Here is a 12,183-nt window from a genome sequence, read left to right on the forward strand (position 1 = left end):
ACATCCAGTCAGCGGTTTTCAAACTTAGCTCACTAAACTATAGTTTAGCTCACTAAACTATAAACTATAGTTCAGTAAGCTACTGCAGGCTATAGTTTAGGTTAGTAGTCTTTAAACTCTCTCCTTTGAACAAATGCTTTCTATACCAGCTTGCCTGCAAAGGAAATCCTGAATGGCTGCTGCGGCATCCCTGTGCACTACAGAGGACTCTCAGACACACATTCAGTTCACATGGGACCCTGGCCAGGGCCTGTTGAGCCTTGCCCCACATGAACAGAGAGTGAGACCTAGAACAGGTGTAGGCATCAGGCTTGTGGGATCTACTTCCTTTTTTAGTAGAACCCCAAGACTCACCTGCTGAAGCTGGTGCAAATAGATGACTTGGGGGTGGAGCCAGATGCAAAATGGATGGAGTGGGTGGAAGCAATTACCTGCCACGTCCCTTGAGTCATACACTGAGATATTATTACTTTTTAAAATTATACTGCCTTTCATAATGCATCTCAAGGTGGTTTACATTATATGCATATACAAACACAAATCTGCATCTCAGTTACTACACATCAGGGATTCTGATTAATTTAGAAAGAAAGAGCAATGCTGTTATTGTTAAAAAAGAAATCCTTGCCAGTCTACTAGTAGAGCCCACCTCACCTATTGCCCATTGCTGCCCTAGAAGACTCTTGTTGCTTCCCTGTGTCAGTATTTTACTGGGGAAGATTGGTAGTAGTGGGCAATCTTTTAGGGAAACCTATTTGCCATTTGTAATCTTCTCACTGAGGAACACCTGGTTAACTTTCAAGGAATGCAGGGCAGAGCTGTCTCTAGTTTCGCAGGGACCCCCCATGATGAATCAATAGCGTTCAGGGCCTGACAGAACTAGAAGAGTTTCTGTTGTACAACAATGTGGGGGCCCTTGGAAGCTGCCCCCGCCCCCAGCTTTGGACATCCCTGCATCAGGGTTCCCCACAATAGTTCGAAAATCTTTGGTGGGTGAACAGAATGGTCATCTTGAACAGAGAAGCTAATGAGATTCAAGATGATGAGACGATGCATAGAATTTGTCCAGGTTTAGCGTGGAAGCGTGTTTATTCAACTGAATATCAATAGCCTCACTTGTTCAGCAGTTTTCAATATCCCACAGACAATTTTGGAGACAAAATACCAGTTTGTATACAGCTGTGCTAATAGCTGCTGCTTGCAATCAGGGGAAGTCTGCTTAGATTCCAACCATCTGGAAAGATTGCCGCCTGCAGCAAAATATCTTTCCCGTTTCTCATTGTGGGGGACAAGTAGCATGCTTTTCAGGAACTGTGCTTGGGGGAGAAAACAGATGTCCCCACAGAAAAAGTGAGGAGCATTATAGGCAAATGGGTGTCAGAATTCCATTAAAGAAGACTGGATCTACCTTGTCCCATCCAGAGTGTTCAAAATGTTAAAGCACATGAAGGACATCTAGTTACAAGCCCACTCCCCACTTTCCAGGGTGGCAGTGGCGGCCCGTGAATGCGCCCCGGGGGTTGGGGGCCTCAGGAGGCACCTTTAAGAGTAAATGAATTGGGTGCTTACCTCCACTCCCGCCGCACCTGAATGCCATTCACCTGGCTGCTGGTGGGGGCTCGGCTCCATGGAAGCCAGGTGAGCGGTGAAGGCAATTCCCCGCCGCAGGGGCTGCTAGGAGGCACGCTGCTTCGCAGAAAAGCATTCAGGTGCGGAGGGAGTGGAGGTAAGCACACAATTCAACTACTCTTAAAGGTTCCTCCCATTGCCCCTCCAGCAGCATGTTCACGGGCTGTCCCTGCTGAGTGGTGAGAAGTTCCAGGGGTACAGTGCTGCTTGGATTCTGCCTCCTTTAGAGAAAAGATCACTGGAAGCTTACAGGGTTTCTCTAATATTTGGTTTGTTTACAAATATACAAGCTGAGCATAGGTTGGAGATGAAATAGCAGAACACTCCTACAAGGATCTATCTATCTATCTATCTATCTATCTATCTATCTATCTATCTATCTATCTATCAAATTTGTACACTGCCCCAGACATTCGTCTCTGGTTAGTTTATATCAGGTAATTAAAGGGGAAAACCTGTACCCCAAGATGCTTCAGCTTCCTACCTTGTTTCTCCATTCCAGGCTCTCCAAAACTCAGTCTGTGCTTGTCATATAACTAGCCTGAAAGTTGCTGTTTCTTTCCATAGACCAGACATATACCTGGTTGAGGGTGGAGATGTGCTATTTCATGCATCAGTCCTTCCGACGAGGGGAAAGGTTGGCTTGCATCATGTTTTCTCACACTTGGATCCCCAGAGGTTGTTAGACTACAGCTCCATCAATGGCCTTTGAACACTGTGGCTGGGGATGATGGGAGTTGTAGTCCAATAACCTCTGGGGACCCAAGTTTGAGAACTACAGGCTTACAAGACTTCCCCCTCCAGGGTGATTTCTCAACCATTAGCTTACCTTAAGACCCATCAACTGTTCAATAGCTAGTGATATGTCTGATAAAAAAAAGAGTCCAGCTAAATTCATGATAGCAAATCTGCTGAAATATAGAGATAGATGCCTGTTTTCCTTAGAATGGTTTCAAAAAAAGCCAAGCTATTTTCCCATCCTGCAAACTGAGAAATGGTTCTGTTTATTCTAAACCAAATCTGAGTTAAAGCAGATTCTGTTCCAATCTGGGACAATCAAAGGCATGACGGGGTCCAGTCCATTCTCCCATCCCAATGAATGTGCAAATCTGCCTGTTTCCCTCACAAACACAAAGTAATCTTACGCAGATTTAACTAAGAGTTTATTCAGAAACAACTCCGTTTTATCCTTCTTTTCCTCCCTTTTCCTTTCTGACTCTACCTGCACCCACCCACCCCACACACTCTACAGGCTCCCCACTGGGATAAATTTCTAAATAACAAAACATAGAAGAATACTGGACAGAATACAACATGCAGCTCTGGCAGCACTGGCTGGAGATAATAAGGGAAGGAGATCTCTCTTGAATAGACTTAATCCCAGCCACTAGGCCTGTGAGAAGCTTCAGCCAAAGCAGATCACTCAGCACAACGCTCCTGGCATTATGCAGAGTTCCCACAATAGCACTGCATGGTGGGAACACTGAGAGGAAATGGAGCCTTCTCAAGCCCCAGCGCCATTTTGGAAGGCATCCAAAGAATGCTGGAAAGGGTAGACCTTTCCAGAGCCTTTGCCATAGAGCTCTATGGGGAGAGTGCTGGTAAGGACTGCATTTCCCAGCGCTCTGTGCATGCCTTCCAAGATGGTACCAGGGCTCGCGAGGGCTCAGTTTCCCTTAAGGTGCCCCCACAACTGATGTTGGGGAAAGTGCAGCACTGCACAGTGGGAACAGTCATCTCCATGTCATGTAGCTGTGTAGAGTATTCTGCTTTGGCTGAAGCTTCACACAGGCCTACCAGCCTCCAAATGGAAGTCCAAAATTATGTGGATAGATGGATATTCTTTATTACAGTCATCAGCCAAATAATCATCATACAGTTTGCAGAAGACAGTAAGAGCCTACATCAAAGTAAGCATCTCTTTGCGTATTTTACAAGCTATAAAGCAAAATTTAGTAACTTTTAGAGAAATGAAATCTTTGTAATCAGACAAAAGGTGCTGTAGATAAAACATAGCATGGCTGGGATAACTTAATTAAAAAGATGAGATAAAACTATTTCGGATATCCTTATAAAATGAACAGTAGAGCAAAATATGTGCAGTTGTTTCAATGGCACCTGTGCCACAAGGGCATAGCCAAGCAGTATATGGTATTTTCTTAAATTTCTCATCTAGTACCATGGTAGGGAGTGTGTTAAAGCAAGTGTAAGGGTCATTGCTCTCCTGAATTTCAAAGCTGTTAAATGGTTGAAATAGCTTGCAGGTCTCGGGGTGGGGGTGGGGGGGTTGATTGGACAGAAATACACCTTTTAGAAGATTGGCTAGATCTAGATTTCCCTTTATAGGAACATAGGAAGCTGCCAAATACTGAGACAGACCATAGGTCCATCTAGCTCAGTATTGTCTACAGACTGGCAGTGGCTTCTCCAAGATTGCAGGCAGGAATCTCTCTCAGCCCTATCTTGGAGATGCCAAGGAGCAGCAGCATAGCTATAACTGAGCGAAAGGGTTCAAAGAACACGGGCCTCCAGCTCCTGAGGGCCCTCCAGCTCCACCCTTCCCTATTTTCTTCATTATCTCCCTCACTCTGGGGGACCGCCAGAGAGGGGGATGAACAGGGCCCCCTCTGCCCTAGCTACGCCCCTTCCAAGGAGGGAACTTGGAACCTTCTGCTCTTCCCAGAGCAGCTCCATCCCCTAAGGAGAATATCTTATAGTGCTCACACATCAAGTCTCCCATTCATATGCAACCAGGGTGGACCCTGCTTAGCTAAGGGCACAAGTCATTCTTGCTACCACAAGACCAGCTCTCCTCTCCTCCTTCAACATCCAATACTCTCTGCTTAAGTGTTCTTTTGGCCTGATCAGGGCTCATCTTAAGTTCTTCCTGTCAAAATTATCAACTAAGGAGACTAACCCTACTGGACGCAATAATAGCCTTAGCCAGTATGCAAAGACACACAGACAAAGCTCAATCTCTACTCTAATTACCCCAGCTTCCCGGAAGACTACACTGGGGACACAGCGCAGAACCTGGTATATAGAACTTAAAATTTTAGATTGAACTGATTCCAATAAGCTACAGTTGTTATAAGGGCCAAGCTGAGCTCCATATAGGAATTGTGCCCTAGATCTGGCCAAGAAATTATGTGGGGGAAACGGAAATAAATAATTTCAGTTATATAAATAAACAATAAGTTGGGAATTTAAGGTTCGAAATTTGACCAGCAAAATATTGGTCAAACACTAGTCAAGCATTTAAAGGAGGGCTGTCACATACAAAGCCCAGGAGCCCTTATCAGACCTTTGGAGGCCCAACCACACTGATATTCTACAGCAATTAATGAACCACTGTGCCTATGAAATGATGCTCTTAGCAAGGTAAAGGAACTGACAGCAGCTGCTACATTATCCTTCCTCCATTCCACAGAAATTAGCAATGCAGGCATCAAGGAGTATGGAGAGGATTTGCCTGAAGGAGTGTGGGTGGACTTGTATCCTAATCAGCTTTCTTTTGGGACTACTTTGTGCATGACTTTTGCTTTGCAGACATGGTCTAATTAGCATGCTTGTCCCAAAGGAATATCTCTTCCATAGGTTTCCACTCGTTATGGACAGAAATCCCCAAATATGCATAAACCATGTAAATTATTAAACAAACACATACACACAATATTAGTAATTAAGATTTGGCCTTTCCTTTTCAAAAATGTGTGGAAGGAGAATCACATCACATAAAAACTTCCAAATTCACTGTTCTGGGATCTATTCATTTTTCCATTGCTAAAACTTTCCGTGGAAATGCTGGCCAATATTTTGTGTTTTGGACTTTCTTCTGCTTCTGCTATATCCAGCTTTGGGTAGTTTGTTAGAGTGGGCATTTGTTTGTCAGTACCTTATACAGTTCTGACCTATAATCACAAAGACAAAATAATAAAATAGCATCCATAGATTTGCTTCATCAATTCCCCCTTCACCTGTATAAGTAAAGATTTTACTTCATGCAACAAATTTTCTCTTCAGACATATTTTACGGCCAAACTAGATATTTTGTAAAAACTCTGTGTTGGCAACTTCTGATGTCCTTTTTTTAAAACCTTCAAAGCAGCCTTGGATGGAATTCAGTTTGCATTGGGGCTGAGATGTAATGCGAACTGGGTATAAATTTTCCATGTCCTCTATTCAAATCACCCCTGGAATTGGCTGCTTTTGGCTTTGTGTTTGTGGGGGGAACTTATTGGTATAATTTTGTTCCTGGGAATTACCTTCTGTGGCTAATAGCAACTATGGGGAATGTGTGAATGATTTGGATCAGGTCCATGATGTGAAGGCAATGCTGCCATCTCGACAGCCCTTCCTGCCATTTGGAGCTGCTGTGGAGAGGAAGAGGCAAGAGCTATAGGCCTCTTTGCTATGTGCAGCCTAGTGGAGGAGAAGCCCCACTCGCCTGTCACTGTCATCAACAGCTGTCTTCCAGGCAGCCATTTAACAGGAGGTGCTTTTGAGGGTGAAGGAAAATACAAAATGAGATCTGCTCATCATGTTTGGTCATCTCAGAAAGAGAGCTAAATAATGTTACTGTTTTATAAGCCTGAGCACAGACCAGAAGTCAGAGTCGGGTCCCACCTGACCTTTTCCGACCCCACAAATGTCAGTTCAGGGTTCTTTGGACCCCTATGAAAATTGGGGTCAGGTTCGGGGTTGGGGTCAGGATTGGGTCAGAGTCAGGACAAGCAGCATTTAACAACAACAACAACTGTGCATACTCACTGGAACCTGGAAGAAAAGTAACACAATACCAGAGAGTTGCAGAGGAACTGATATAACAACCGAGAATACAAGAGGAAGTGATGCAACTTCAAAAAATCATGTGAAATACCTGGAAATTGACTGGTGCTCGCTGACAGTGAGTTAAGAATGGGCCAAAAATTTTTTAAAAAACCTTTTAAAAAATTAAATATGCATGGGGCAGGAAGGCAGGGCAGAAGATACCCCCCTCCCACCCAGTTGCAGCTGCGACCACAAGTTGGAGGGGGGCACCTCGCCACTATTTGTTGCTCTGGAGAGTCCCAATTTTTTTCTGGAAGCAGTCGGAAAAGTCTGACCTGAACTGAGTTATTTAAGTTCAGATACAGACTCTTTCCAAACCCCTCCATTTCTGGTAAAATCCAATAAAATGTCCAATTTGACCGATCTGACTTTGCACAGGCCTGCTGTTTTAGTTACTTCTTGTGAGCTGCCTTGAAGAATTCAACGGGTGGAAAAGAAAGGTGGGATGCAAATGCCAGCTGACAGAATGAGGAAAGTTACTCCAAGTGCCTCTATTCAACGCCAGCGCAGAATTTCCTTCATTGTCTTTGAAAAAGGCAAATCCGATGCTAGGGATTAGGGGTGTGCAAACTGGTTTGAGCTCAAACTGGGTTCATGTTGAACCAGCCCAGTTTGATTGGTTCGGGCTCAAACTGGCCCAGCCCTCGAAAAAAAGGGGGGGCCGTTGGAGTTTGGCCTGGTTCAACTTGTAAAGGGGAATCCGGTAAGGATTCCTCTTTACAAGCATCAGGAGAATCCTATCGGGTTGAATAAGGTGGGGGGCAGGGGGAGGTTACCATATGTACTACTGTGGTAGCATGGCTCCTTGGCGGTGGTGGGCCAGTGGCAGCACCCCAGGCCCCACCAAGGCTCCTCCCATCAGTAGGGGCCGGCGGGGGCCCAGTTTGGGGTCTCTGTGTATGCATGGAGGTCACTCTAATGACGCAGAGGCCTGAACTGGGCCCCTGCCAGCCCGCACTGATGTGGGGGGTGGCGCCGGTGGGGCCTAGGAGTGTCGGTGGGGCCTAGGGGAGCCGCCACCACCACTGAGGAGCCATGGCACCACCACGGCGCGTAAGCTCCCGCCCACTCCCCCACCTACCCTGTTCCAACCCTGTAGTCTTCCCCCATTGCTTGCAAAGGGGAATCCTTACCTTATTTCCCTTTGCAAACACTAGAACCCGGTTGAACCAGTTTGAACTGGTTTGATCTGGTTCTAGGCATGAACCGAACCACCCAGAGTGGTTCTGTGCACACCCCTACTAGGGATCATTAGGAAGGGGATTGGAAATAAAAATGCCAATATTATAATGACCGTATACAAATCTATGGTGCTGCCACATTTGGAGCACTGCGGACAATGATGGTCACCGTATCTTAAGAAAGACATCGTAGAAAAGGTGCAGAAGACGACAACCCAGATGATCAGGAGGCCTGGAGCACCTTCCTTATGAGGCTAGGCTACAGCATCTGGGGCTCTTTACCTTGGAAAAGAGGCGATTAAGGGGAGATATGATCGAGGTGTATAAAATGTTGCCTGGAGTAGAAAGAGTGGACAGAGGAAATTTGTTGCTCCCAGTCCTGGCATTCACCCCTCTTCCTCGTCTGCAGTACACCTAGAGATTTGTTTGCTGCTGCAGGCAAGGAAGAGGTGGATAACAGGGCTGGGGCCAGGAAACGGATAGGACCAATGTTTCCCAGGGGAATAGGAACTGTCTGATTAAGGAGCTTAAGAGGCTATTTGTCAATAATGATGCACCCATGCTGGACAGGAAGCAATGGCTGCAAGGAGGAAGCTGCTAATTAAAGACACAGAGGCCCGGAAAAGCTGCAAAGGTGTTTTGCTCAGCTTGGCACTGCAGGTGCATTTTATGTCGGGAGTCCCAAAATGGCCACATACCAGATCTGAAACAAGACAGGAGGACAATGCGGGAAACAGGAGAATGTAACTGACTGGCAACAATATGATCTTGATTCTCCTAAATGAATGAAGGATAGCAATTCCAGAATAAATAGCTTGTGAGAAAGCAGCCATAATTTAAAGGGAGAGGGAAAACCAGGAGATTTTGTGTTAATTATTTTATTTATTTTTTATTTTTTACATTTATATCCCGCTCTTCCTCCAAGGAGCCCAGAGCGGTGTACTACATACTTGAGTTTCTCTTTCACAACAACCCTGTGAAGTAGGTTAGGCTGAGAGAGAAGTGACTGGCCCAGAGTCACCCAGCTAGTATCATGGCTGAATGGGGATTTGAACTCGGGTCTCCCCGGTCCTAGTCCAGCAGTCTAACCACTACACCACGCTGGTGTTAAGATGGGCACATTTATAAACTTTAACTTGAATTGATCAATTTTTTTGTTCATGCAAGCTCATTATTCTTGTACCAATCTCTAAAAGGGATATTTTAGAAAAAGAATAAATGAATAGATAAATGAATGAATGAATAATGCAAAACCTATTCTGAGCATATAAGCAGGATCATAAATAGTTGCAGTCCTATGCACACTATATTTATTTATTTATTTATTCATTCATTTAACAAACATATTTTTATACCGCCAAAAACTTACGTGTCTGGGCGATTTACAACAAAATAAGAACAGAAAGTAAAACATTAGTTAAAACAGAAACAAAAAGTTTAAAACTTTTAAAACTTTGAGAGTAAATCCTGTTGAAGTCAATGGGAGGACGTACTTCTGAATAAATACACATAGGCCTGGGCTATTATGAACTCAGGGAGAATCTGAATGGTGTGGGCATGCCCAGTGGAAAGTTGAAATGGGTGAAATCTTGATCTATGGAACTCCATGTGAGCATCTCTGAGCTTCCTAAAGAGGAGTGGGATATCATGGGGCAAACAAATGAATGCAGCAATACCACCATTGAGTGATAGTGGAGGAATTCTTTCCGGTTTGGGAACATTGATCATATCTTGACATTTGTGCTTATTTTTTCAAGACTGTTCTAAAACCGACAGTATGTCTAAATATGGTCTACAGTGTAATTGGCACTTTTAAATTCATGTTCACCTCACAGCCTTATTCTAATTAGCTCTTTAGTTTAGTCTGCTGGAAAAGTTTAGATGTACTGAAATGAACTGCATGATTTTCAAGTCGCAGTTCATATGCTCCGACAGTCTTTATTTTGGGGGAACAGACCCTAGTTTTTGAGCTCTTGTCTCTGCTAAATCACTATCACTGTTTTCTTCCTTAAAGAAAAGAAACATTTTGGGGATGTCTTGTTAGCCTGTTCTTAGTATAGGTTGCTGGAGTTGTCATTCTGGAGCACCCTCCCCAGGGCTTCTAGAAGGCAAATATTGGTCGAGAGGGTGGATACCCCTTGTCTCTAGGGCATCTACTTACACAAAATTCAAGGCATCAAGAAGCACACAGCTTGCTATTTCATCCACTGTAGGCGCTGAAGTATATATCGAATTGCAATAGAATATCATCCGACAATGATGTTTTTAAAATATATCTTACACACACAGACACTGCCTGCCCATACGACTGCTCACAGCCCCAAAGGTGTGCAAGCCACGTACCCATATGACCAGCATTGCCAGGAGTATGGATCAACAGAGGCCAGGACACGTGGCCTCCAAGTATACCACAGTGCACCGCATGCTGAGTGCAGTACACTGGGGGCTTCCCCCAGGGGACGGGCGCTCTAGGCACTTGTCTCTGTGTCAGTGCAAGCTGTAATCTCCGTGAGCTATTGCAGTCTCCACGGGTAATTGCAGTCTCCTCAGTGCAGGTAAATAGAGGCCGAGACTCATTGTCCCGGCCTCTAGAGATCCCACAATGCACCTTGTGACATGCATGATACATTGGTGGATTCCCCCAAGAGACAGACGTCCTAGGCGCCTGTCTCTCTGTGAGGTGAGGCTGCTTGCACATGAGCAAGTAGCCCAGGTTAAGGGAGCACTCACGCCCTTAACCTCGGCTAACAACTGGGCTAGGCGGCTCTGCCCCGCCGGGATCAGGATATTGAGAACAGCCTCAATATCTTGGTTTTTAAATCAGAATAGGATACCTGATGGTAGCATATATGAATACAACAGACAGGTTAAAGCTTAAGCAATCCCCAAGCAGTCCCCAAACATTTAACTGATTAATTAGGGGACTGGCCTACGAATGTGTAGGGGGGCATGGCCAAGTAATCTAGGAGGTATGGTGTACAGTTCTGGCTGCAAGATTGCCAGAAATAGAAAGCAGGTTATATAACGTGCATGCAGATTATTCCAGATTACCAATTCAGACGAGCCAAGGAAATCCTCAGGCAATGGTCTTTGGTATGTGAATAGAGGCCGTTGCAAATATGTTGCTATTTTCAACTATTTTTGTGGAATTCTGTGATCCGTTCACTACGACCACCTGCTTCCAGAGACTGTTAACCCACCCCTAGCTATTGCTGATCTATTCAGAGATTTTTCTTCTGTCAGTGTACATCTTAAACATCTTTAAGAATATCCACAGAGCACTAAGAACGGCCAAGACTAATTCAATAAGGCAATGGCATATGCAAAGAAGGATTTTTAATAAATCCTGCTCTTTATGCCTACATATTTATCAAGCAAGACAATATCTGCTGGGCTTTTCATTGGAACTTTGTGCTGAAACTAGAATGCCGTGTAGCAGCATTTAATAAAAGTCACAGCATGATCCTTTTAACACAAGGGCTTCAGCTTTGCACGCATAGACAATGCAGGTCAGTTTCAAGCTGAATTAAGCAGCTCTTAATGGCGCACTCTTCCACCAATGCATGCATGTTCATACTATTAAAGTTCACTATTTTCAGGATTTGGGGATAAAATCAAATTTCTTGGCTCTCGCAGGGTGGATAATACTCTTGTAGCAAGGAACAATTCCATAAAGGAGGGCTTCCCACTCTTGGGTGCCAAGATGTTGTTGGAGTTAGACTACTACTCCTGTCATCCCCAGGCCAGCCACAATGGCCGAAGGGAGTTATAGTGCAACATCTGGGGGTCCAAGGTTGAGAACCCCTGCTAAAGGGAATGCAAGTGTTCTGGGTTGCTTTCAGTACCATGTCTCTGTCTTGAAGTCTGTGAAGGATAATAAAGAGCAGAGTAAGCACAAAAAGAATTTTTGTGGCACCTTTAAAGGCAAGCAGATTTATTGCAGCATCAACTTCCATGGACTAGAACCCACTTTACCAGATGCATAAGGCGTTATCTGCAGTTGGCAGATATATGCACAGATATAGAGAGAATCTGTAGTGATGCCAGAAGGACGTGAAATGCGGTGCGGTCTGTAATACTTCTCTGCGAAGCTCAAATGTACACAAGGTAAACACAGCGACCGTTCATAACAGTGTAGGCTTTCTAGAGAGTTGTGAATGGTTGCTGTGATGTTATAATTGTATACTGTACTTCTCAGCTTTGCAGAGTAATATCACATACTGTACCTCTTAGACTGCAGAGCCTTGTTGCCCAAAGTTTTTGTTGGCCAACATGATGGGCAGTGGTGCAATGCACAGCACTACCAAAAAGCTCAAGGCAACTTTCCTGGATCTCCTCCTCAGAGGCAGGATGCCTCCAAATACCAGTTGCAGGGGACTAACAGCAAGAGAGAGGGCATGCCCTCAACTCCTGCCTGTAGGCTTCCAGAAGCATCTGGTGGGCCACTGTGCGAAACCGGATGCTGGACTAGATGGGCCATGGGCCTGATACAGCAGGGCTGTTCTTATGTTCTTCCCTATTTATTTTCACCTTTTCAGGTAGG

Source organism: Hemicordylus capensis, chromosome 4, assembly GCF_027244095.1.
Source record: "Hemicordylus capensis ecotype Gifberg chromosome 4, rHemCap1.1.pri, whole genome shotgun sequence".
Lineage (NCBI taxonomy): Eukaryota > Metazoa > Chordata > Lepidosauria > Squamata > Cordylidae > Hemicordylus > Hemicordylus capensis.